Source organism: Cupressus sempervirens, chromosome 7 (assembly GCF_028749045.1).
Source record: "Cupressus sempervirens isolate cs-2001-9-10 chromosome 7, ASM2874904v1, whole genome shotgun sequence".
NCBI lineage: Eukaryota > Viridiplantae > Streptophyta > Pinopsida > Cupressales > Cupressaceae > Cupressus > Cupressus sempervirens.
Window position 1 is genome coordinate 321,065,272 of NC_143124.1, and position 22,258 is coordinate 321,087,529.

Here is a 22,258-nt window from a genome sequence, read left to right on the forward strand (position 1 = left end):
CTTTGAGGAATGCCTAGTAATTTAGAGATATGCTGTATTGGAGGGTATGTCTAGACCACATTCCTAGTCTAGATGTGATATGGAGACCTTACTACTAAATGACTGAGTGACTAGATACATGATTCCAAATGAGATACTCATAGTGAAAAAAGCTTCTAGAGGATCGTCATAATCATACAGGGATGTTGTAATATTATGATCAATTGATGAGATAGTTTTGCCTTGTATAGGGTGTCACTAGAGTACTACCTTCCTATGTACATCTGAATAGGTACCATCAAAGACCCAACACCATATAATGACCAATCATAGTAGACCTAGAGGATAGTGATGTAGATGAGATAGAGGATATAGAGGTACCATCATATGTGACCTATTTGAGCATGAGCTGAGATTACAAATTGGGTACTAGAGTGTACAAGAGACCTTCCCTATCTTCCCTAAGAATTATCCTACAAGTTATCCAAGTCTTTCAAAGATGACACACCATAATGATTGGATAGAAGAGAAGAATGAGGATATAAGAGAAGAAGAGGAGGACATATCCTAGGGATATCCCATGGAGGAGGAGAGATTAGATCAGAGATAAGAGAAGAGAGAAAATGAGATGCCCTAGCTAGTGATACTAGTGCAGATGTACACATTTCTCACATATCACCACTGAGATCATGATGACCTCCACACAACCATATAAAGACACCACTGACAAGGCCTAGACATAGTGAGTGTGGAGAGTGTAGTCACTCCATGCCCCTACCTCCTAGACCTTTTAGTGACATCTAGAATGGAGACCTAGGTATAATATGAGATATTATTAAATATGTAATTTTCATTCTATAGGTAGCATAATAGAATGGAGGAGGTTCACATCTAAAATTCTAAAGGATATATGCATATCCTGCTATGTACCATCGAGTTAGTGAGATTCACCTCTTGGATATAGAGATCCTGATAGGCATGTTGATATCTTTTCATGTGTCCAATGAGAGATAAGGATATGCAAAGAAAGGGAGAAGAAATTAATAGCTAAGTTATAGAGTGCTCAAGAGTGATCCCATGGTATGAGCATATTGAGGAGCCATATATGGATACACAAATCTACATCTTCCTATTATAGGCTAGAGAGATTTGGAAGCCATCAGCCATGATAAAATAGTGATAGATGTAATGATAAATATGGTTATTGGCCAATATGTATCAGAACATGAAACACATTTTTATGAATGAAACATTTCTCTACTAATTAGTTCTATGTTTGATACAAAACTTAATAGAAAGAAATAAGGTCCATAAATATATTCAATATGTAATTTTTGGTAGAACTTCATAACCTATAAAACAATTTTTTTAAGGAATACATAAATGCATAATGAAATAAGGAATGAATTTAAAATAATAACTTTAAAGATGCATAATATTAATAGGCTCCTTAAAAGAACCAACATCCATATAAGCAAGTTTATAAGCATCTAAACTAAAGTTGTCAATGACAATAAAAGGTCCAAACCAATTAGGACTAAACTTTCCCTTTTCACTAGGTAGAACATTCACATTTTGTTGATTCTCATATAGGACTAAATCACCAACCAAAAATGTTTGTTTAATTACCTTATGAATATATTTCTTCTATAGAGATTTATGACAAGATTGTATATGTTCTAAGGCATGTATTTTTAATTCATCCAACATTTCTAGCTCTTGTAAGCATTGTTCCCAAAAATTATCTTTTCCAATAATCCCATGAAATGAAACATGCAAAGAATATATTTCTAATTCCAAAGGAATAATAAGATCATTACAAAAAAAAATATTGTAAGGAGAAGTACCTGTCATAGTATAAACACTTTTCCTATAAGCCCATAGAGAATATGTCAATTGAGTATGCCAATATTTCACATGTTTGTTAACCATTTTTCATAGAATTTGTTCAATGATTTTATTTGATGCTCCAGCTTGACCATTGGATTGAGGATAACAAAGAGTTGAAAAATTATGTTGAATGTAGTATTTCTCCAAGAATTTAATGTCATTTTTTATAAAAGAAGTGCCACTATCTAAGACTATCATTGAAGGTATACCAAATCATGTTATGATATTGTTAAGGGTAAAACCATAACAAATATCCACCATTATGGAATGAAGAAGGATAGGTTCAACCAACTTCATGAAGTAATTTGTAGCAATTAGAATGTAAGTATGCCTTTAGAAAAAGCTAGTGAGATTTTTCTAATAAGTTCAAAATCCAAAATACTAAAAGGCTATGGAGAAATTTCATTGTGAAGCTCATGAGAAGGAGCACGAATCAAATTACTATGTTGTTGATATTGAGGACATTTATTAACAAACATGAAAGAATTTTTCTTTGTTATTTGCCAATAATATCCCATTCTAAGTTATTTATGAACCAGAGATTTTCCACCAAAATACCCTCCAGAAGAACCAAAATGAGCTTCTACCAAAGCTAGTAGAATTTCAGTTCTATTGATACATCTAAACAATAATCCTTCATAAGACAATTTGTAAATCATATCTCCTAAAATAATGTAACATGTTGAAAACTTCATAATATGATTATGCGTGTTTCTTGTTCCTGATTCAAAAAAAGTACTATCTTTAAAAAAATAAAATTATGGGAATACCATTCATTGAAATGCAAATTGAAACAATCAGAAGTAATATTTTTTACAAAGTGCAGGGCTTTTAAGAGTTTATATGATAAATTGAAAATTTTTAGCATTATTCTCAAGAGACATAAAATAAGTTGTGCTTGCCATATTGTCCACATGTTAGTTATCTTTCCTATGAAAGATATGAATAGTATAAGAGGAGAATTATGAAAGCACATCAACAGACAAATCTCTATATTATGTCATTTTATCATTCTTAGTTTGATAACCTCCTTTAATTTTTTCAACAATAAATAATGAATCTACATATATTTGTAAGTTTTTGATGTTAAGAGATGAAATTTCTCATAGGCTAGGTAAAGAGCTTCATACTCTGCAATGTTATTAGCACAAGGAAAGGTTAATTTATATGTTAAAGAGATTGAATTTTTGTAGAAGGAATAAAAATAATTCCAACACAATAACCTATCTTACATCTAGATCCATTAAAATATAATTCTGAAATATCATCTTGATGAAAAACTAAAATATTATCGTTAGGAAATTCTATCGAAGTAGAACATTTATGTAAATGAGGACAAGGAGCTTTAGCTAAATAAGTTGTTAAAGCTTTTCCTTTAATAGATTTATGAGAAATGAAATTAATATCAAATTCAATAAGTAACATTGCCCACTTTTCTAAATTGCTAGAGAGATCCATTTGTGAGAAAAGATATTTCAAAGGATCAAACTTGACAATCACATTGACTTCAACATTTATAAGATAATGCCTTATTTTATAAAATGCATAAACTAGAGCTAGAAATTTTCTTTCCAAACCTATGTACCTTGTTTCATAATCAAGTAAAGTATAACTAATGTAATACATAGGTCTTTCCTTACCATTGTCATATTTTGAGTTAACAAGGCACTCAGGCCTTTCGACTCACAAAAGTATACAAATGAAATGGCTTATAAAATTTATCCAGTTATAAGATACTCCTTAAATTTCTCAAATGTGTTTTTTAAATTCATCATTCAAAGAGAAAGTGGTATCCTTTCTAAGCAAGGAATTAAAGGGAATAGTTCAATCAGCAAAATTAGAAACAAAGCAATGAATAACTTGTATTTTCCTTGTAAACTTCATAGCTAAGTAATATTCTTAGGAGGAAGCATATTAAAAATTTCTTCAATATTTTTTGCATCTACTTCTATGGCTCTCTTAGAGATTATAAATCCTAATAATTTACTAGAATCTACTCTAGAAACACATGTCTTAGGATTCAATCTCATTTTGTAACTTCTAATCCATTCAAATATTTTTTGTAAAATAGTAACATGATCTTCTCATTGTATATATTTTTCTAGATATCATAAACATAATCTTTGAGGATCTTGTGGATGTAATCATGAAAAATCAAATTCATGGCTCATTGGTAAGTTTCTACTGCATTCTTTAATCCAAAAGGCATCATGATCCAACAAAATGGTCCACAAGGTGTATAAATGTAGTCTTAAATTGATCTTCTAGAGGAATAAAGGTTTTTTTATATCCAAAAAACCATCCATAAAAATACTGAAGCATGACACACTAGTGAATCCAAAATTATATCAATATTGGGTCTATGGAAATCATCCCTTAAGGATACCTAGTTTAAATATCTAAAAATAGTACACATCCTTAACTTATTTTTTCCCTTTAAAATAAGGACAATGTTTGAAATCCAAACTAAGTAATCAATAGAATGGATAACTCTATGATATAGTGCAAGGTAGGAGAAAAATCCTAGAGGAGATGTCCTAGTCCCCAGCAAATAACTACATAGCAAAAACACAATAACAATGCAAGATTTGATGTAATGCCCTGCCAAGGGATCCAAAGAATTAATCTAAAATTTCACTAAGTTTTCCAAATTTTTGTTTTTAAAAACATGAAAGATAAACCATCCACATGATAGCAGAAGCAATAGCAACAATTGAAATGGAAGTAAAGATAACATACATAACAGATTACATTCTCATGAATCCCTTAACATTGAATCACATCTAATCATAACAATTCATCTAACATCACATCCTTATGAAATAACAATGATACAACCAACATTCATAAATTACATTTTCAATTGCTCAATCATCCACTGCACATGTCACAAGGTATGAAAAGCTTGAAAGAACATACATCTATGTAAATAAACAACATCATCATCCAATACTAATCCATGATGCAATAACATAATGAAACCACATGTCATACATGATACATCATCATAACTATAAAGATATAGACATCCATCATAAAAGATAACCATATATTACAAACATAATAAACTAAGTGCATGGTTCCTCCCAACCGTAAATAACATCATTAGACCATCGTGGATCCTAGCCATCCCTCTGTGCGTAACATTCCAAAGCACTGAAAAGATCATTGGTATTAACAAAGTAGGAATATCTCTCCTAAAACATCCTACTAACATGCAAAGTAAAGCATAAAGTAACATCATCTAACATATGAAAATCATCAATATAAGAAACATACCAATAAATACATCCATCATAAGGTATATCATCTATCATAATGATCCAAGAATAGAGTGAAGATAAATACCAACCAAGAATACTCCAGCCACAGTGTCTCGGACGAATCTCAAATGATAAGAGTGGAAAAACACTACCACCCGAATTCATGGAACCTAAATGGTCCACTCCCACTGTGCTGAAGGGATAATATCAAGTCCCAAACAGGCTATCAAAAATCACATACCAAAGATACTCTCTAAGTCCAGGAATCCTAAAAGTATACTAACTCAAAGGTTCCAAACACAAAATTGACATCTAATTCCCAGAGGCACACAATGACATGTAGGAAACCTACTATGCAAGCAGGAAAGTGTCATTGCATATATCATGTACAAGTTACCCTGGTAGTTAGCTAAATTCCACGAGTCCATACTGATCCTCATGCGGCCACTAGTATCCTCTCATACTGATGAGGCATACAATGGAATGCAACGTCGCAACCATGCATTCTCTCTACTCCCATCCTAGTTTGTACAAGCACTCGAGGCATGGGCGAGAACCAAAACAATTATCTTTTTAGGTTCATTTAATCCCCATTTAGTGTGTAAATGTTATCACTTATTAACCAAACTTATAATGAGTTACCCTGGCAGCCACTTAGGGCCTCGACCCCCATTGGAAGCCACTTCTCGACACTACAAGTAGATAACCTACCCTAAGCTCATGGAATTATAAAATCACCCTAGTCGTATACAAGTGACTGGAAAGAAAATCCAAAATATAATCCATACAAAGAATCATCAAATATCCACAATAAAAGCATCAAATCTCCATGAGAATTTGAAAAGCATCCATAGAAAACCATGACCACAACAGTTCTCTATTGGCAAATGAAGGCATCACTGATAATCATAAGTATCCATTGGTTCTCATTAACCAAAATATATCTCAAAATCATATTGATCGAAGACTCCAAAATGGTTGAGTCAAAACATGTCACAACATGACATCATCAAGAAATAAATCCACATTTCAGTCCCATCATCGTGACTAGAAAATAATCCAAGGATAACTAATTGATGAATCAAAATGATTAGCTCAAGTGTCTCATTCATAAGAATCTCAACTATAACAATCAGTAAATACAAACATTTCATAGAGCATTCCATCACATAACCATGGTTGGGTTTATAAAGATCGAGACCAAATAAGATCAACATGCCATCACATCTCATAACCCTCGAGCCTCTGGTAACAACCTAAGACTAGTCAACACTAGTCAACCCAAAAACCCAAAATAAGAAGCATAGAGAATAGACGATGCAAACACATGTTTTTATTTACTAAAATCACATGGATGAGTTAAGTGTAGAGGTTTCCAAATTCCTTTTCAAGTATACTTCAAGTGTAAAGGATTTACCATTTGACCTACATGTCCACCCGTTTGTTTCCCCAACAACATTATCCTTCCATTATTTAAAATAATAACTTAAGGGTAAATACTTTACTCATTAATCTGATCATCATTGAACTTTAATTAAATTATTCTCTTTATTTAACTAAGTTCCATATTCTAATTGATTAACTCTTCTTTAATGTTACTTCAACTTTCAACATAATCAAAGGACCATTATTCGTTAAATTACAAGAGAGCTAATTATCAATGTTTGAATAAAAAGATTATAACTCTATTAAAATGATCAATTAAATCAAACAATTAACATAGGTGCACAATCCATGACTCTATATCATTTAATTAGAACTGAATTAAATATTACTAAATCTTATGTCTCTCGATTAAATCATTACTAACAATCATTAAAATATCTAAGGTCATTATTCAAGTCATGAGAGTACGACTTTTCAACTTCGATATACATACTTCACAACTTTGCTAGAGGAATCAATATTAGCATATCAATTAAAAATTTATTACATAACTTAATTATTAACTAAATCTAATTAACTCTAATTAATTAATTTAATTAATATTTACAATCCATAGCAACGTTCCAATTAATATCAGTTGACTAATAACTAACTATAATTTTGTAAGTTAAAAGTCAACTATAACTCAAATCTCTAATATTAATATTAATAATTCAATAATGGCTTGTTATTATTTAATAGCAAGTTATATTGGAAATCTATAATGACCACATTTGCAACTCCTTAATGGATACTAATATTTCCTTAACAAACTTGTATTATCATTTCAAATAAGACTCTATTGCTCAACTTAATTATTAATAATAACAATTTAATGAATATCAATTGATTAAAAATCAACTATACTCCAAATCCAAAACTAATATCTTTTACAAAACTTCAATCATTAAATAATCTCTATTAGATTAACTCTAATCGGATTAATCGATAACTATTTAAACCATTATTTATTAATAGTTTGTTAGACCCAACAAACATTAATAAATAATAACTCATCAAACTATTATTAATTGATCTAGAGAACCTTCCATAAACCTCATTAGTTAATATTTAACTAACCTTTAAGGTATATCAATAATTTATAATGTAGTAATCAATATAATAATAATTCAAATCGTAGCTATGTTATAACAAGGTCAAAATGTAACAATGACCCATTGTCCAATATCATTAAAATCTCTTAATCTAAAATCATCCTTATTAAGAAACTATTATTAACGTAATATAAAATTACCATCTCTTAAAATATTTAATATATATCAAATAATATTTAATATACATTCAATAATTAATATTAAAAGTCATGCATTCTCTATTGAATTCAATATCTCTTTCCATCAGTTCTATTTCCAATCATTCCCATTAAAAATATCCATTAATTCATTTAGAACATTCTTATTTGTCTTTGGACTAATTAAGTAATTATTAGATTCTAACTATATTAATACGTTTTAAAATCATTTATCAAACATATAATAGTTATTAAATATTAATAACATATTACATTGTACACAAATTTACATATATAAAGAAAACATAAACCAAAGTCAAAATTTCAAACAACGCGCATGCAAAGTTTTAAAGCGATTATTAAATCATTGCATGGTATTATATGTGCCGTGCGGTCACTCATACCCTCCCTCTACAGTCGAGTACACTGCGGTCGCAGTGCTGACATAGGGGTAACCACCAAATGGAAGCAATAAGAGGGAGGTGGGTGCTGTGGGTGTAAACCCCACCCGCCCCAAATTATAAGATGACATATATATATGTTTATGAAATGCGGTTTTAAATAGCATTTTTCAATAACACTTCATGCGATACAAAATTGATAAATCTCCACTGCGATTAATATCGATAATTTCATATCAAACTATTATATTCACACACACACACACACACACACACACACACACACACATATATATGTATGTATATATGTATATGTGTGTGTGTGTGTGTGTGTGTGTGTGTGTGTGTGTGTGTGTGTGTGTGTGTGTGTGTGTGTCTATATATATATATATATATATACATAGTTTGTTAATACACATTTCAGTATTCAGCATTGAAAATACATAAATTTATAAATGTATTTCTATATTTTTTTTTAGAAAAGTATGCAGATTCTATATATTTAAAAAGAGAACACATATATAACTTTTAAATAAGAAGGACTTTCAAATTCCTTAAATTAATAATTTTCCCTTTAAAATAATTGTTTTCTAAACCTATCCATTAATCTATCCAATAGGTTTAACTATCATTTCTCAAATTGATTCTAATTCAAACCCAAACCCAATTTAGATCTAATTATTTCTCATTTGGAACTAGGGTTTTCTATTGTTTTCTTTGCAACCAAATAAAATCTCTAGATTCCAATTTCAAATTACAGATTCAATCATAGAGCAGATTTAGACCCATATAACAGACACAATGAAGACAGGAAGAGAAAGAGTGCAAATAGAATATGTGATTATCACGAGTGCACCTAGACACTGATGCTAATTTTCCATGCCTTAGAAGTCCATAGAAAGTCCCTTCCTTCTTCTCATATGCAATTTCCTCCAAGATCCGAGCCAAGCAAAATTTCCATGTGACTAGAAGTGCTTGAAGAAGCATGTAGAAACATATGAGCATGTAGAAGCATATGAGCTTCTCAAATGCATGTAAGCTTTGAAGCTTGTCCAAACACACTAGGAGAGCCTCTATTTAAAGGCCTCTAAGATGCATCTAGAATGTGTCTAGAAACAACTAGAAGATAAGCATGACAACCAAGCATGAGTCTTCTCCAACCTTCTAGATGAGTCATAAGATTGTAGACACCATGTGCTCAAATAATATGCTAACTCCTAAGTGTAGACAACTAGTGCATACTTAGAGTGCAAACTCCTGTGTTTTCTACATGACAACTCTCAAGAATTTGCAAACTCCTATGTGAGCAAACATTAAAATAATGCACAATCATTAATATAATATTTACTTTACTCTTTCAAATTTAATTTATTTATTATTAAATCTTGTGCACTAACTTTAATAATTCCACTTATTCTTATCTTAATATATTTATATTTTAATCATGTGCACACATCATGCAACCTTTAATCTTTTAATAAGTTTAATATATTTTCCACTTTTAAATTTCATTTTCAAATCTTAATTTCTAAAATATTTATTAGCTCTAATAATAATATTATTTAGTCATTTATTTAAAAATGAACTCCAAATATATTATTATGAAAATAAATATTGTCACATTCTAAATTTAAACTTATAACTTTTATCTTCAAATTTAATTATTTTATTTAATTAATTTCTCAATTAATTAAATAAAATAAATATTAAAATATCATATTAATTTTTCATTAAATTAAACCATTAATTAAATATTTTAATTAGGCTTAATTAATAGAAAATACATCAGACTCATAAAATAAAATACGAAAACCCAACATAGCCAAAATACATACAAAATCAGACCAAGGGTTAATATCATGAATTACGTCATCCAACATATTAAAAGGGTACTTGACTCAGATACTTGTCCTAATTTTCAATTAGGACAAATGGGTTAAAGGGTTGAGATTTTGACTTGAGAACTTATCTCCCCTCTCTTATCATTAAGATAATGTGATAGGGTACGCTCATCCTGGCAATTTAGGAAAGTCGATACCCAGTACCTACAACCTGCATAAAAACCATGCATGTACAAGCACAATATATACTAAACTAAATAGGCAATGGAAGGAAGTGGTGAATTGTGTAGATCCTGACTAGTAGGTGACTACGACTCCCTTCCTTAACTACATTAGACATGCCATAAATAAGAACAAACACACACACCATACACATGCAAGTATGGGGTAAGTATCCATAATAAAACACATGTGATAATAAACCATCTATCTAATCATCATCAATAACTAAAAGCAATTTAATAATCATCATCCATATATGAAATGTAGAGTCTAAGTAATCTAATCACATATCAACTAAATCCATAGCACAATATCTGATAGTCTCAAAACAATGCTGCTAACGATCAACATAAAACAAGCCCTAAAAGAGTTTGACAGTGATAACAAAAATGTAAACTAGGGGTAGGCACTACATTTGATACCAAATTACAATAATTTATTCATAAAATAATTGTTACATGCAATATTTCAGGCTTTAATGCCTTCCCAGTTATGAAAAAATACAAAGAAATTACAATAATAATTTTGTAAGATCCCTCAAGATCCAACCCAAACACTAGCTAGTCTAGATCCACACTCTGGTAGAAACCTCCAAGGAAGATCTCAACTTGTACTTGTAATCCACCAAGAAATCTCCTTGTCTTCCAAGCCACAACTTCTAGCTCTTCTCCAACTTCATTCAAGATCCAAGTGTAAACTACTTGACCTTTGGTGCTCTATCCACACACTTACAACTTCATCATAATCTTTTTGTAAAATACCTCACATTTGACACTCTATCCACATACTCAAGAAAGCATACCCTTCAGCTCCTCCCACACTCACTCCTCCTCTAAATGCTTGAATCACTCTATCAATTAATAAAAGACTCCACACAACCCTCTACTTATACCAAACTAATCCACAAGTTAGCATAGCAATAAAAAGTTAAATAAACCCCTTACATTAAATATATGTTAATCCACAAGTCAGATACATCAAAAATTAAATAACCTATAAATAAATTAATAGTCACAAGTTGTCTTTCAAACAAATCAACACAAAAAAAAAACCAAGACCAATCTGAGTGTCAAAAAAAACAAGCTAAGCACTAGTAAATTTCTAAGCATAGCCAAGTTCTAGAGGCCATGTGCAAGTTGTAGCGACCATGCCAAGTTCCTAGACTATGCTAAGTTCCCAAACCATGTTGAGTTCCACAAACAATGCCAAGTTTTAAGACCATGTCAAGCTCCCAAAGCATTTCAAGAACTAGTCCTACTTCAAATGAGTATCTGGTGAAGCACCCTCCAAAGTAACTACTAAGGCTCCTCCCATGAACTTAAAATTAATCACAGAGAAAACCCAAGATGCTCCTACATTAGACTGCCTAGGTAAGTACAAAAGTGTGTCCCACACTTTGATACCTAAAGGAAGATCAATAAACATCTTCATCTTCATTAAAGTCTTTCACTCTAACAAGGTGATGCAGGAGCATCCAGAGGTATAAGGGCAATCCTGTGTCACCCAAAAAAAATGTATTTAGACTTAGTTTCTATTTTATGTCTTTACATTTTTGGATACCCATTTGGCTCAAATAAAGGTTCCAACTCTCATAGTTCAACTATCAGTGCATTTGAAAATCCTGAAAAAATAGGAGCATGCAATTTGACCATCATTTTGGTGACCTAGAAGGTGCAACTTGGCCAGATGAATGTAATTGAGATTCAGAGCATTCCAAAAAAAGAATCAGGTCAAAAGACCCCACGGTTTGAAAGTTATTGCAGTTTTTTGGGTTTTGGAGACCTCCTAAGAATGCTTCAAAGTCAAGTTTGGGGCATTAAATGATCTCAAAAAGGGTCAAAAAATGGAGGATGAGTGAAACTCGTCCATAGGGCTATAGAGCGCTTCGAGAGCTTTTCAAAAATGTAAATGGTTCGTCAATCGGAGTTACGGTTCAAAAGTTATGCCTCCCGGAAGTTAGGCTACCATTTCTGGATTCTTCTAGAATTGCACCGACTTCTAACGCAGCTTCTGAAACCTTCTATTTTGTCGGTGGATGCCTATTAGCACTTTCTAGAATGTACTCCTAGTCCTTAACCCTCCGAGGTCTATTTAAGGAGATTTTGGCATTGTAAAAGGCAGTTCGGATTGGAGCTTGAGAGGAGGTGCTAAAAGGAGAAATATTCTCCAGATTTATGCTATTGTAAGCCCATAGGGCATGTTTTGAAGTTTATTTTCTCTGCAAATTTTGTACTAGCATATTTTCTTAGTTAATATAATTCCCCCTTTCTATTGTGTCTATTTTTTTGTTGGGTTGTGTTCTCATCAAGTGGTATCAGAGCAGGTTTTCTTGAGTGTGCAGACAGAGCGCCGACTGTGAGGCAGTTTGCACCAGGACTGTGTGGTTGTGGGTTCGAGTTAGAAGATGCCTCCATGAAGAGAGCATGGTGGAAGGGCCAGAGCTATTGATCCTGAGGAGGTTAGAGCCCTCCAGAGATAGGTACAAGCATTGCAAGAGGAGCTTCGTAGAGGAGCAAATATTGCCGCAGATGACAATAGTGAGGATGACAATGAAGAGGAAGTAATGGAAGTTGATGGGGAAGTTCTAAATCTTGTAGAGGAAAGGATTTTTAGGGACATTACTAGGTTTGGGAAAAGACCTACAATTGAAGTGGTTATATTTTCAGGAAATTTGAAACCAAATGAGTTGATCGACTGGATCAATGAACTAGATGAATAGTTTGAGTATGAGGATATAAGGGACCCAGATAGGGTTAAGTTTGCAAAGGCCAAACTAAAAGGCCATGCCAAAATCTAGTGGCAAGAGGTTCAACTAGAAAGACTTAGAAGAGGAAAGGAGAAGATCACAAAATGGGATCACATGGTGGACAAATTGAAGAAGCAGTTCATTCCTGTGGACTACGAGCTTGATCTGTTTAAGAAGATGCATGGGTCAAAGCAAGCAGGAAGATCAATCCAAGAATATACAGAGGAGTTTTATTGACTCCTGATTAGAGTGGGGCATGCAGAAGCAAATAAGGAGAAGGTTGCTCGTTATATTAGTGGGTTACGACCTAGCATCCAGGAGGAATTAAGTCTGGTAAGAATGACCAGCGTTGAAGAAGCATACCAGTTTGCCCTACGAGTTGAAGAGAAGTTGAGTAAAAGGTTTGAAGGAAGACAAAGAGGGCACGGTCAAGGAGGAAGGGGAAGCGGTAGATCATCTAGAGGCCACAATGAAACTCAAAAGAAAAATGAAGATGAGGGTACTAGCAGGAACCAAAGGAATGAGGGTTTCAATTGCTCCCGTGATCAAGATTTTGGAAATCAAAGAGGAAGAGGTAGAGGATGTGGGCAAGGAAGAGGAGGCTTCCGTGGTACCTATTTCCATTGCAATGAAGAAGGTCATTGTGCCTTTGAATGCCCTCAACGACAAGGAAGGACAGATAGGAGAGCTGAGGGCCAAGCTAGGGTTGCTCATGTGGATGAGGATGCACAATCATCACATTATAAGGATGCAGAAAGAGAAGAGGCATTGGTAAATGAAAGAGTCCTACTAAGTGGTGAGAATGAACTAGGGCAACGGAGGAGTTTGTTCCGTACCAGATGCAAGTGTGAGGATAAATGTTGTGATGTGATCATTGATGGTGGTAGCACTGATAACATGGTATCAGAAGAGATGGTCTCTAAGCTGAAGCTCAAGAGGGAGAAACATCCCCAGCCCTATCGGATTTCTTGGGTAAAAGATGATCATAAGGTCCTGGTAAGTGAACAATGTTTAGTAAAATTCAAAATTGGGAGTTACCATGATGAAGTTCTTTGTGATGTTATTTCGATGGATGTTTGCCATCTATTGTTGGGTAGACCATGGCAGTTTGATAGACATGCAATACATGATGGACATGCAAACACATACTCTCTGACAAAGGATGGAGTTCGCCACAAATTGAAGCCCATGAAAAAGGAAGGTGAAAAGGTATGTAGCAGTGCTAGGATTTTTCTTGTTGATGGAAGGAAGTTTTTAGATGGCATGAAACATCAGTGTATGTGCTATGCTTTGATTCCTAGGAAAGATAAAGAAGGTAGTAGTGAAATACCGTTTGAAGTTTCAGATTTACTAGGAGAATTTGGAGATATTATCTCTGATAATGTTCCAGATGGATTGCCACCAGTAAGGCAAATCAGTCATCAGATAGATCTGATTCCAAGAGCTAGTTTTCCTAACAAGGCTACTCACAGGATGACTCCTACTGAAACAGAGGAGCTAAATAGACAGGTTCAGGAGCTGTTGAGGAAGGGCTTGATTCGAGAGAGCCTGAGTCCATGTGCAGTACCTGTAGTACTTGGACCAAAGAAGGATGGAGAGTGGAGGATGTGTACAGATTCTCGAGCTATAAATAGGATAACCATCAAGTACCGATTTCCTTTACCAAGGATGGATGATCTTATGGATTGCTTGAGTGGAGCTCAGTACTTCACAAAGATAGATCTGAAGAGTGGCTATCATGAAATACGGATTCATGAAGGAGATGAGTGGAAAATAGCCTTCAAGACCAAGGAGGGTCTTTATGAGTGGTTAGTCATCCCCTTTGGATTGAGGAACGCCCCAAGCACCTTCATGCGGGCCATGAATGAGGTACTTAAGAAGTTCTTGGGAAAATTTGTTATTGTCTATATGGATGATATTTTAATTTTCAGCAAGACTTTGGAAGAACATTTACTACATATTCGTAGTGTCCTTGAAAGGCTAAGGGAAGAGAAACTGTTAATTAATCTAAAGAAGTGTGTCTTTGCAAAAAGGGAGTTAGTCTATTTGGGATTTGTTATATCACCTGAAGGTCTCAAAATGGATCCAGAGAAGGTAAAAGCCATCTTGGAATGGCCTACTCCAAGGTTGGCTACTGAGGTAAGATCATTTCATGGTCTGGTTAGTTTTTATAGGAAGTTTATTAAGAATTTCAGTGGCATATGTGCACCTCTAACTGATACAATAAGAGGGGATAGAAAAGAGTTCAAATGGATTGCAGCAGCTGCGAGAAGTTTTGAATTGCTGAAGGAGAAGGTGACTGAACAGCCTGTGTTGGCACTTCCAGATTTTAGAAAAGTATTCTAGGTGGATTGTGATGCTAGTGGTAGCGCTATTGGGGCTGTACTAAGCCAAGAAGGTAGTCCTATTGCATATTTTAGTGAAAAATTGAATGATGCAAAGAAGAAGTATTCTGTTTATGATCAAGAGTTCTATGCAATAGTTCAAGCCTTAAAGAAATGGAGGCATTATTTATTGCCAAAGGAATTTGTTTTATATACTGATCATCAGGCAATACAGTACCTAAATAGCCAAGGTAAATTGAATCAGAGGCATATGAAGTGGGTAGAATTCTTTCAGAGTTATACATTTGTGTTGAAGCATAGAAATGGAAAATCTAACAGGGTTGCAAATGCATTAAGTAGGACATAGTTGTTGCTTACAACAATGCAGGTTGAAGTAGTTGGGTTTGAAGAACTCAAGAATTTGTACCCCGAGGATCCTGATTTTGCTGAAGCATGGAAAGCTTGTAAAGAACCTGGGGCTATAGATAGAACCAAGTGGTTAGACTATTTGATTCAGGATGGCATGTTGTTCAAAGGTAGTCAATTGTGCATTCCAAGGAGTTCCATGAGGGAAAATATGATTAAGGAGAAACATAGTGGAGGGATGGCAGGACATTTTGTTCGGGATAAGACCATTGTCATTCTTAGAGAACATTATTTTTGGCCTCAAATTACACAGGATGTGAAGAAGTTTGTACAGAGTTGCCAGGTTTGTCAAGTTGCCAAGGGGTTTAGCCAAAATACTGGCCTATATCAGCCATTGCCTATTCCATCAAGGCCATGGGAAGACATAAGTATGGATTTTGTTCTTGGATTGCCAAGGACACAAAGGGGTAATGACTCAATATTCATGGTGGTTGATAGGTTCTCCAAAATGGCACATTTCATTCCATGCCACAAAACTCATGATGCTATCCATATTGCAGACTTGTTTTTCAAAGAGGTGGTAAGACTACATGGTCTTCCAAGGAGTATAGTTTCTGACCGAGATACTCAATTTGTGGGGTATTTCTGGAGGACATTGTGGAAGAAGTTGAGAACAGACTTGAAATTCAGTTCCACGCATCACCCACAGACTGATGGCCAAATAGAAGTGGTAAATAGAAGTTTGGGCACTTTGCTGAGATGTTTAGTTGGGGATAAGCCCAAGGGATGGGATTTGATTCTACCACAGGCAGAGTTTGCTTATAATAACTCTTCAAATAGGAGTACTGGAAAATCACCATTTCAAATTGTATATGGGAATAACCCAAGGACTGCACTAGAATTGAGGAAGATAGAACAAGGGGAGAGAACAAGTGCTGAAGCTGAGGAATTTGCTGAACACATCAAGCATCTACATGAGGAGGTTCAAGCACACATTATCAAGATGAATCAAGAGTATAAAGCTAGGGCTGATACAAGGAGAAGACATAAGGAATTCCAAGTAGGGGATCTAGTCATGGTGCACTTATGAAAAGAAAGATTTCCAGTTGGTACTTACAACACGCTGAAAATGAAGAAATTTGGCCCCTGCAAAATTTTGAAGAAACATAACTCAGGAAATGCATATGAGGTGGAGCTGCCAGATAGTATTCACATTTCTCCCATTTTCAACATTGTAGATTTAACAGAGTATCATGATGATGGTGTAGATGAGGAGTTGGTTTTAGAGCCATGTCCAATTCCTGCTTCTAAGAAGGAGGAGATAGAAGACATTCTAGATCATCGTATGGGTAGGAGTACCAGAAACAGGCAGTATGAAGAGTATTTGGTCAAATGGAAAGTACGGTCGATCGAGGACTCAACTTGGATTTCAGCAGCTAAGGTTTCCCATTTGGGATTTCCTCTACCATCCATAAAGTGACAGGGTCACTTTTCAATCTACCCTGGGTGTCTGATGCAGGAGCATCCAGAGGTATAAGGGCAATCCTGTGTCACCCAAAAAAAATGTACTTAGACTTAGTTTCTATTTTATGTCTTTACATTTTTGGATACCCATTTGGCTCAAATAAAGGTTCCAACTCTCATAGTTCAACTATCAGTGCATTTGAAAATCCTAAAAAAATAGGAGCATGCAATTTGACCATCATTTTGATGACCTAGAAGGTGCAACTTGGCCAGATGAATGTAATTGAGATTCAGAGCATTCCAAAAAAAGAATCAGGTCAAAAGACCCCATGGTTTGAAAGTTATTGCAGTTTTTTGGGTTTTGGAGACCTCCTAAGAATGCTTCAAAGTCAAGTTTGGGGCATTAAATGACCTCGAAAAGGGTCAAAAAATGGAGCTCGAAAAAAGCTTGTCCATAGGGCTATAGAGCGCTTTGAGAGCTTTCTGAAAATGTAAACGGTTCATCAATCGGTGTTACGGTTCAAAAGTTATGCCTCCCGGAAGTCCGGCTACTGTTTCTGGATTCTTCTAGAATTGCACCGACTTCTAACGCAGCTTCTGGAACCTTCTATTTTGTCGGTGGATGCCTATTAGCACTTTCTAGAATGTACTCCTAGTCCTTAACCCTCCGGGGTCTATTTAAGGAGATTTTGGCATTGTAAAAGGCAGTTCAGATTGGAGCTTGAGAGGAGGTGCTAAAAGGAGAAATATTCTCCAGATTTATGCTATTGTAACCCCATAGGGCATGTTTTGAAGTTTATTTTCTCTGCAACTTTTGTACTAGCATATTTTCTCAGTTAATATAATTCCCCCTTTCTATTGTGTCTATTCTGTTGTTGGGTTGTGTTCCCATCAAGTGGTATCATAGCAGGTTTTCTTGAGTGTGCAGACAGAGCGCCCACTGTGAGGCAGTTTGCACCAGGACTGTGTGGTTGTGGGTTTGAGTTAGAAGATGCCTCCATGAAGAGAGCATGGTGGAAGGGCCAGAGCTATTGATCCTGAGGAGGTTAGAGCCCTCAAGAGACAAGTACAAGCATTGCAAGAGGAGCTTCATAGAGGAGCAAATATTGCCGCAGATGACAATAGTGAGGATGACAATGAAGAGGAAGTAATGGAAGTTGACAGGGAAGTTCTAAATCCTATAGAGGAAAGGCTTTTTAGGGCCATTACTAGGTTTGGGAAAAGACCTACAATTGAAGTGGGTATATTTTCAGGAAATTTGAAACCAGATGAGTTGATCGACTGGATCAATGAACTAGATGAATAGTTTGAGTATGAGGATATAAGGGACCCAGATAGGGTTAAGTTTGCAAAGGCCAAACTAAAAGGCCATGCCAAAATATGGTGGCAAGAGGTTCAACTGGAAAGACTTAGAAGAGGAAAGGAGAAGATCACAAGATGGGATCACATGGTGGACAAATTGAAGAAGCAGTTCATTCCTGTGGACTACGAGCTTGATCTGTTTAAGAAGATGCATGGGTTAAAGCAAGCAGGAAGATCAGTCCAAGAATATACAGAGGAGTTTTATCAACTCCTGATTAGAGCGGGGCATGCAGAAGCAAATAAGGAGAAGGTTGCTCATTATATCAGTGGGTTATGACCTAGCATTCAGGAGGAATTAAGTCTGGTAAGAATGACCAGCGTTGAAGAAGCATACCAATTTGCCCTACGAGTTGAAGAGAAGCTGAGTAAAAGGTTTGAAGGTAGACAAAGAGGGCATGGTCAAGGAGGAAGGGGCAGCGGTAGATCATCTAGAGGCCGCAATGAAACTCAAAAGAAAAATGAAGATGAGGGTACTAGTAGGAACCAGAGGAATGAGGGTTTCAATCGCTCCCGTGATCAAGATTTTGGAAATCAAAGAGGAAGAGGTAGAGGACGTGGGCAAGGAAGAGGAGGCTTCCATGGTACCTATTTCCATTGCAATGAAGAAGCTCATCGTGCCTTTGAATGCCCTCAACGACAAGGAAGGATAGATAGGAGAGCTGAGGGCCAAGCTAGGGTTGCTCATGTGGATGAGGATGCCCAATCATCACATTCAGAGGATGCAGAAAGAGGAGAGGCCTTGGTAAATGAAAGAGTCCTACAAAGTGGTGAGAATGAACCAAGGAAACGGAGGAGTTTGTTCCGTACTAGATGCAAGTGTGAGGATAAATGTTGTGATGTGATCATTGATGGTGGTAGCACTGATAACCTAGTATCAGAAGAGATGGTCTCTAAGCTGAAGCTCAAGAGGGAGAAACATCCCCAGCCCTATCGGATTTCTTGGGTAAAAGATGATCATAAGGTCCTGGTAAGTGAACAATGTTTAGTAAAATTCAAAATTGGGAGTTACCATGATGAAGTTCTTTGTGATGTTATTTCGATGGATGTTTGCCATCTATTGTTGGGTAGACCATGGCAGTTTGATAGACATGCAATACATGATGGACATGCAAACACATACTCTCTGACAAAGGATGGAGTTCGCCACAAATTGAAGCCCATGAAAAAGGAAGGTGAAAAGGTATGTAGCAGTGCTAGGATTTGTCTTGTTGATGGAAGGAAGTTTTTAGATGGCATGAAACATCAGCGTATGTGCTATGCTTTGATTCCTAGGAAAGATGAAGAAGGTAGTAGTGAAATATCGTTTGATGTTTCAAATTTACTAGGAGAATTTGGAGATATTATCTCTGATAATTTTCCAGATGGATTGCCACCAGTAAGGCAAATCAGTCATCAGATAGATCTTATTCCAGGAGCTAGTTTGCCTAACAAGGCTGCTCACAGGATGACTCCTACTGAAACAGAGGAGCTAAATAGACAGGTTCAGGAGCTATTGAGGAAGGGCTTGATTCAAGAGAGCCTGAGTCCATGTGCAGTACCTGCAGTACTTGCACCAAAGAAGGATAGAGAGTGGAGGATGTGTACAGATTCTCGAGCTATAAATAGGATAACCATCAAGTACCGATTTCCTTTACCAAGGATGGATGATCTTATGGACTGCTTGAGTGGAGCTCAGTACTTCACAAAGATAGATCTGAAGAGTGGCTATCATCAAATACAGATTCGTGAAGGAGATGAGTGGAAAACAGCCTTCAAGACCAAGGAGGGTCTTTATGAGTGGTTAGTCATGCCCTTTGGATTGAGGAACGCCCCAAGCACCTTCATGCGGCTCATGAAGAGGTACTTAAGAAGTTCTTGGGAAAATTTGTTATTGTCTATTTGGATGATATTTTAATTTTCAGCAAGACTTTGGAAGAACATTTACTACATATTCGTAGTGTCCTTGAAAGGCTAAGGGAAGAGAAACTGTTAATTAATCTAAAGAAGTGTGTCTTTGCAAAAAGGGAGTTAGTCTATTTAGGATTTGTTATATCACCTGAAGGTCTCAAAATGGATCCAGAGAAGGTAAAAGCCATCTTGGAATGGCCTACTCCAAGGTTTGCTACTGAGGTAAGATCATTTCATGGTCTGGTTAGTTTTTACAAAAAGTTTATTAAGAATTTCAGTGGCATATGTGCACCTCTAACTGATACAATAAGAGGGGATAGAAAAGAGTTCAAATGGACTGCAGCAGCTGCGAGAAGTTTTGAATTGCTGAAGAAGATTGTGACTGAACAGCCTATGTTGGCACTTCCAAATTTTAGAAAAGTATTCCAGGTGGATTGTGATGCTAGTGGTAGCGCTATTGGGGCTGTACTAAGACAAGAAGGTAATCCTATTGCATATTTTAGTGAAAAATTGAATGATGCAAAGAAGAAGTATTCTGTTTATGATCAAGAGTTCTATGCAATAGTTCAAGCCTTAAAGAAATGGAGGCATTATTTATTGCCAAAGGAATTTGTTTTGTATACTGATCATCAGGCATTACAGTACCTAAATAGCCAAGGTAAATTGAATTAGAGGCATATGAAGTGGGTAGAATTCTTGCAGAGTTATACATTTGTGTTGAAGCATAGAAGTGGAAAATCTAGCAGGGTTGCAGATGCATTAAGTAGGAGATAGTTGTTGCTTACAACAATGTAGGTTGAAGTATTTGGGTTTGAAGAACTCAAGAATTTGTACCCCGAGGATCTTGATTTTGCTGAAGCATGGAAAGCTTGTAAAGAACCTGTGGCTGTAGATAGAACCAAGTGGTTAGACTATTTGATTCAGGATGGCATGTTGTTCAAAGGTAGTCAATTGTGCATTCCAAGGAGTTCCATGAGGGAAAATCTGATTAAGGAGAAACATAGTGGAGGGATGGCAGGACATTTTGGTCGGGATAAGACCATTGCCATTCTTAGAGAACATTATTTTTGGCCTCAAATTACACAAGATGTGAAGAAGTTTGTACAGAGTTGCCAGGTTTGTCAAGTTGCCAAGGGGTTTAGCCAAAATACTGGCCTATATCAGCCATTGCCTGTTCCATCAAGGCCATGGGAAGACATAAGTATGGATTTTGTTCTTGGATTGCCAAGGACACAAAGGGGTAATGACTCAGTATTCGTGGTGGTTGATAGGTTCTCCAAAATGGCACATTTCATTCCATGCCACAAAACTCATGATGCTGTCCATATTGCAGACTTGTTTTTCAAAGAGGTCGTAAGACTACATGGTCTTCCAAGGAGTATAGTTTCTGACCGAGATACTCAATTTGTGGGGTATTTCTGGAGGACATTGTGGAAGAAGTTGAGAACAGACTTGAAATTCAGTTCCACGCATCACCCACAGACTGATGGCCAAACAGAAGTGGTAAATAGAAGTTTGGGCACTTTGCTGAGATGTTTAGTTGGGGATAAGCCCAAGGGATGGGATTTGATTCTACCACAGGCAGAGTTTTCTTATAATAACTCTGTAAATAGGAGTACTGGAAAATCACCATTTCAAATTGTATATGGGAATAACCCAAGGACTGCACCAGAATTGAGGAAGATAGAACAAGGGGAGAGAACAAGTGCTGAAGCTGAAGAATTTGCTGAACACATCAAGCATCTACATGAGGAGGTTCAAGCACACATTATCAAGATGAATCAAGAGTATAAAGCTAGGGCTGATACAAGGAGAAGACATAAGGAATTCCAAGTA